General features: G+C 39.2%; 1 pseudogene; it reads left to right on the top strand.

Annotated features, from left to right (window-relative positions):
* Positions 1–1,658: 1,658 nt before the first annotated feature.
* LOC119193592 lies at positions 1,659–6,160 on the top strand (annotated as a pseudogene).
* Positions 6,161–6,489: the final 329 nt, after the last annotated feature.

Genomic DNA, 6,489 nt, shown 5'->3' with positions numbered 1-6,489 from the left:
ATGTAATTCTCCGTACACCAACATAGTGACCAAACACCGCGTCATTTTTCTGAGCGTAAGATAGAAGACCAATGCGTCTTAACACACCCGAGAATCGCTTCAAGAGCCGACATTTCGCGGTGCCTTGCAGCCGATATACCTTCTAATTAATATCGATAAGATGGCTTATAGGGGAGACGAAACGCCTGCCAAGTGGGAGGTGGGAATTCGCACCTCAGGGTACCGCTGACAACATGTATTTACTAGTAATTATCGCTATCTCAATGAAGATAGAATGAAGGTATGAGGACCCTGTGTACTTTAGGGTTTGAGAACTTGAGTTTAGCATAATGTATAGAACATTAGACGAGCGTGGTGGATGAATAGTGTAAATCATCTTTTTAAAAAATAAGGACGTGCCCAACAGTGGCAACTGTCCCACTGTCTTAGGTACTGACGATAAAGAATGGAAAGACTGAGGAAAGATAAATCCAAACAAGATATTACTTCAAATTAAATTTTTAACAATTTTTAGAAAACAACGGGTATATTGTCTGAATTATTATGCATAGCCCTTCACATACTAAAATTCAGTTTCAGAAGTAGAGCATAAAACTATCAAAATATAAAAAACAAGCAAATAGCCTACGAACGGGTTAGTTTATAACTATCGAATGTCGGCTGAATATCCAGTCGCCATTTATATCTGTACGTCAACACATGGTGGGCATAACTAGGGTTGACAGGACAACCATTTTTTTAAACATATATTAACGTGATCACACCAGGGCGGGACATATTATACAATTTTATTGTAGCAACTTTCGGCAAATTATATTTTATCTAAACCCAAACTTTTCCAAAACGAGAATCAAACAATTTTTCGCTAGAGACTATTTGGACTACATCTAATGGCTTATTTGGAGTGATGATGGTGATGTGATACAATAACTATATTTTAGAGATTAAGCATTTTCCACAAAGCGACAACCCTGGCTATAACAGCGGTGCATCCGAAACCGGGAAGGCATAAAAACGTTTTGCTTCACTTTTAATCTGTCACACCGGTCGATTGGATGTCGCTTGCACACCTGATTCTATTTTAATACATTCCTGTTCCTTCCGTTTGGAATAAATCAGCTTACAATGCAACACTTGTCCTTTTAGAGTGTGCTATAAAACAACTTGATGACAACAAACTGAGGCTCTATTCTCTGTGTATGGCCATTTGATTTCAGACTGATTTTTCTGATGGAGTAACACTGTAAAGGGTCGGTGGTAAATTGATCGAATGGCGACCCTCCAACACGAAAAGCTAACCTAACCTAAATAAACTTTTTCTCGGAAACATTCTACTAAAAATAATTATAGTAGATTGATGGCAAGTTATAGAGGACAAAGTTCGGTCACGTAGTGGCGTCCGAGCAGTGACCGGGCCGTGTGTTTTTGACTTTTAAATGAACGCTTAACAAAACAATGTATTGCATACCTATGTACTAATGATTTCTTATGTTTACGCGAATGTTAGACATTAAAATTATTTTGCATTCGTATTCGTATTTTATTGCGGTTTTTATATTTTAATTTTCTTCAGACGTTTCGAAGACTGCAGCCTCGTGGTCACGGGGCAGACTGAGGTGTTGGTTCTATGTACTAATAAAGCTGTTATGAATAAAAATAATGTATAATTTTGGAACTGTTATATATATGACTGGCAGGTTTAGACCTGTCACAATAAAGACGTCAGTGCGTTATTGACTGTCAACGAGTTTGCATTAAATAATTACATATTTAACATTGGCGACGAGGATTTTACTCAATATTCTCGTAAAAAGTGTATTTACGAAAATATGGCTCAAACATTTGGTATTCTTACGACCTTCGACCACAATTTGCAAACTTGGCCAGAATACAAGGGACGGTTGCTACAATGGTTCGTCGCAATGACGTCTCTGAAGCTACCGATGCTTCAGGATCCAAACGGCGTGCTATTTTATTAAGCGCACTCAAGGAATCCACGTACAAGCTTGCTGCGAATTTGGCCTTACCGAAAGAACTCATTTCCATCCCGTTCGATGACATATTGGGTCTTCTGGACGGGCATTTTGTGCCCCAAGTGTGTGGTTTTCACGAGAGGTATAAATTTTATTCAGCAATCCAAGTCGAGGGAGAAACCTATCACCAATGGGCGGCGAGATTGCGTGGACTATCGGCAAACTGTGGATTTTTAAACGTGGAGGAAGCATTACGGGACCATTTTGTAATGGCAATGCTACCTGGAACGGAGCGTGAAAAACTATTTGCTCAAGATCCAAAGAGTTTAACGCTAGGAAAAGCGGTGGAGTTAGCAGAGAGGATGCGGTGTGCGCGTGCAGGCGCCTTAGCATCAACGGTCCTGAAAGGCACCGTCTAACAACGATCAAATACTCAAGATCGACGCCAAAAATAATTCTAGTGTTAAACTGTTGTGTTCGGTTTGCGGTTTTAAAAATCATTCTTCAACTCAATGTAGATTCGCTAGCTATAAATGTAAAAAGTGCAACGTTAAGGGCATTTGCGTCGCATGTGTAAAAAATAATTTCTTGGCACATGAGATCACTAGCGGGATGACGGTGAGTTGTATAATATTCGCACCTATAATGGTGAACCAATGACAGAGGTTGTCACTGTTCTAGGAAACGGATCAGGTTTCAGGTTGATAGCGGGTCAGCTGTTACTGCGATTTCCGAACGAACGTATTTTAAATATTTTAAGGAAGTAGTGTTGTCCAAAACAACTAAGTATTTAATGTCTTATACTGGTCGACGTATTGAATGCGTAGGTATTGCAAAATTGCCGTTCACATATACTGGAAAACATGTACTTTGAATGTGTTTATAATTCGTGATGGCGGTCCGCCACTTTTAGGGAGGGACTTTATATCTTTCTTCCGATTAGAATTACTTCCCGTCAATTTTTGTGAGAAAACCTCAGATTTAATAGTGCGCCTAAAGAATGAATTTCCTCGAGTATTCAGTGATGAGTTAGGGAAATTTAGTAAATATAAAGTAAAACTTAAATTGAAAAATGACGTAAAGCCAATTTTTTAAGCCGCGTCCCGTAGCCTTTGCTTTTACGTGATAAGCTGGACAAAGAGATAGAGCGTCTAGTGTGCGTTGGCATATTGAAGCCCGTAGAGCATTCCGAGTATGCTTCGCCCGTGGTGCCCGTGTTAAAGCGCGACGATTCCATCCGGTTGTGTGCTGATTATTCAATCACAATTAATAAACAACTATTGGTCGATCAATACCCTTTACCCACCGCGCAAGAACTTTTTACAAAGTTACAGGGGGGTCAACAGTTCTCTAAGTTGGATCTTTCACAAAGCCTACGCACAATGTGTATTAGATGAAGAGTCTCAAAAGTATACAGTTATCAATACTCATAAAGGGTTGTTTAAGTATACGCGCTTAGTATTTGGGTTGTCCAGCGCCCCGGCTATTTTCCAACGCCTCATGGAAAATGTTTTATCAGGTTTGGACGGTGTATTGTGCATGCTCGATGATATTTTGGTGACGGGAGTGAATAGGGCGCAACATCTAAGTAGATTGCGCACTGTACTTGGTCGACTACAGGACGCAGGCCTAACGCTCCAAAATGCCAAATGTGAGTTTTTAAAGAGGAGCTAGAATATTTAGGTTATGTAGTTGATAAGCATGGGTTGAAAAAGTCACCCAAAAGGTTTCAGCAATATTAAACGCTCCAGTTCCAAAAGACGTTGCTAAACTACAATCGTTTTTAGGTCTTTGTAAATTACTATCGTAATTTTGTGCCTAATGCTTCATCAATTCTCAGTCCTCTATACGCATTGCTACAAAAAATTGTAAATGGTGTTGGACTCCAGAGCATAATGCCGCTTTTAAGAAAATAAAAACATGTTAGTATCGGAACAAGTTTTAGCTCATTTTGATACAAACGCAAAAGTAATTTTGACTGTAGATGCTTCTCCGACCGGATTAGGTGCCATTCTGTCACAAGAAGATGCTACAGGGTTGGAGCGGCCAGTATCATTTGCGTCGCGCACGCTGAATGTTGCGGAGCGCAGATACTCGCAAATACAGAAAGAAGCGACAGCCATCATATTTGGGGTTCGTCGTTTCCATCAGTATCTTTACGGCAGATCTACTCCTTTTGTTCTTCGAACTGATCACAAGCCCTTAATTACTATATTCGGGCCTCATCGCGGAATACCCGAGATTTCTGCAAATAGATTACAGAGGTATGCACTTTTCTTAAGTGGTTATAATTTTATAATAGAGTATGTCAAAAGTGCTAATAATAGCGCAGATTATTTTTCTCGCGCAAGTTTAGATGATTGTGAGTCATGTGAGATGGATGATCACGTAGCGCACGGAGTTTCAAGATACGTTGAGGATAAGGCAACTTATGTTAATTTTGTTGTAGACTCTAGCTTACCTGTAACGCTTCAGAGGTTACGCGAAGAAACTCAAAAAGATGTGATATTATCTAAAGTGATAAAATATATTTTGAATGGCTGGCCGAAAAAGTTACAGACGAAAATATACGTAAATTTTTTCTTTGTAGAGACCAACTTTCATTTGAAAATGGTGTGATCATGCGAGGTTTTAAGGTTGTAATTCCTAACGTGTTACAAGCAAGTTTATTGTCAGAGCTTCATAAATCACACTTAGGCATTGTAAAGTCTAAAGCTGAAGCTCGTAGTAGACTTTGGTTTCCGGGTATCGACAAAGCGATAGAATCTATGATTGCTGGCTGTGAAATTTGTACACAGCTAAGACCGTCACCGACGCGGGCACCGCTTGCCGTGTGGCCACACCCGTTACAACCATTTTATAGAGTTCATGTAGATTTCTTAGGTCCTATTAATGGTGAGTTCTGTTTTGTCATTGTGGATGCACATTCCAAATGGGTGGAAGTGTACAGAGTGAATTATACTTCTTCGGCCACAGTGATAGCAAAATTATACGATTTCATGTCACGATTCGGGTTGATTCACACGTTGGTTAGTGATAATGCTACATGTTTTGTTTCTGAAGAATTTACGAAATTTTGTTTAGCGAATGGAATATCGCATGTAACGTCGCCCGCCTATCATCCAGCTAGCAATGGCCAGGCGGAGAGCTATGTAAAATTATCAAAAAGGTATTAAATCCTGTTTGTTATCTAGTAGCAATTTAAAGAACGTTACGAAAAGTTATTAAAATACCTTTTCGATTACAGAAATTCGGTTCATTCTACAACTGGGTCTTCCCCTGCGCAGTTAGTATTTGGGCGGAAACTTCGTTCGCGCCTAGATTTTATTAATCCTATTTCACCGCCATCCCCTTCTGAATCTCTTACCAAATTTGTGAAACGACAACAGTGTTCACAGAGTAGGGCCTATGGAGGTTCCAACAGACAAAGTTTTAAAGCGGGTGATGTTGTTATGTACAAGAAATATCAAGGAAATAAACAATTTACTTGGAATCGTGGCATTGTTACCAAACGAATAGGCAAATTAACATATTTAGTCACGGACTGTACGACCTTAGTGCAAGTGAAGCATAAAAATCAACTCGTAGGAAAGTCTCTTCCTCCTATCTCTAATACCAGTGACGTCCTGGATTTTACACCTGAACTTTACGAGACAGATACGTCTCCAAGGGAGGACCAAGCGATTGTGTCGCAAAGTTGCACCAGAGAGGTAGATGGAGATAACGAAGTGGCACTACCCGAGGCTCCAGCTGGAGAAAATGAAGTGGCACTAGCCGAGGCTCCAGCCGAATTACCGCTTCAGCCAAACCTGAGCTCTGATGATGAGTTTTTTGAGGCTGTGACATCACATTCGGAAAACCAGTGCGTTCAAGATGGGACGTCAGGTTCAGAATGTCAGGTTGCTCACGAAACTGAGAATCAACTTTCCTCGGAGCAAAGGCCAGGTCAATCGGAGAGATTATTACGCCAAAACAAAGAGTTGATTATAAAGCTTTCTTTTGTATGGACTTGTAATTTGTTATTTTAGTTTATGTTCTGTTATTTAGTTGTACCTTAATAATACTTATGTAATGGGGAGAAATGTTATATATATGACTGGCAGGTTTAGACCTGTCACAATAAAGACGTCAGTGCGTTATTGACTGTCAACGAGTTTGCATTAAATAATTACATATTTAACAGTTATCTTTTACATTCTTAGCTAATTAACGCTTAAGAGGGTGCCCCCAGCAAATCGGCGTGCTAGCCATTTTTTTAAAGCTATCTATTGGAAATTTATAGAACATATTATAAAAAAAAATTACACATTATATTTGTACAATACGTTCGTTAGATATTTTTATAATGTGGATATCGTTTCATTCATTTCGTAATGAAAATAACACTTAAATTTTTGATTCCGTGCTTCGCCTCCTAAAATAGACATATTCATTTGCAATCAACACTATTACATAAGCAATTTAACATTTTGGTAGTTTAAAAAATTCAAAACGACCTTTTTTTATAACAATTGTT

This window comes from Manduca sexta, unplaced genomic scaffold (assembly GCF_014839805.1).
Source record: "Manduca sexta isolate Smith_Timp_Sample1 unplaced genomic scaffold, JHU_Msex_v1.0 HiC_scaffold_760, whole genome shotgun sequence".
Lineage (NCBI taxonomy): Eukaryota > Metazoa > Arthropoda > Insecta > Lepidoptera > Sphingidae > Manduca > Manduca sexta.
The sequence above is the reverse complement of the archived record's forward strand: the minus strand, read 5'-3'. Positions and strand labels throughout refer to the sequence as shown.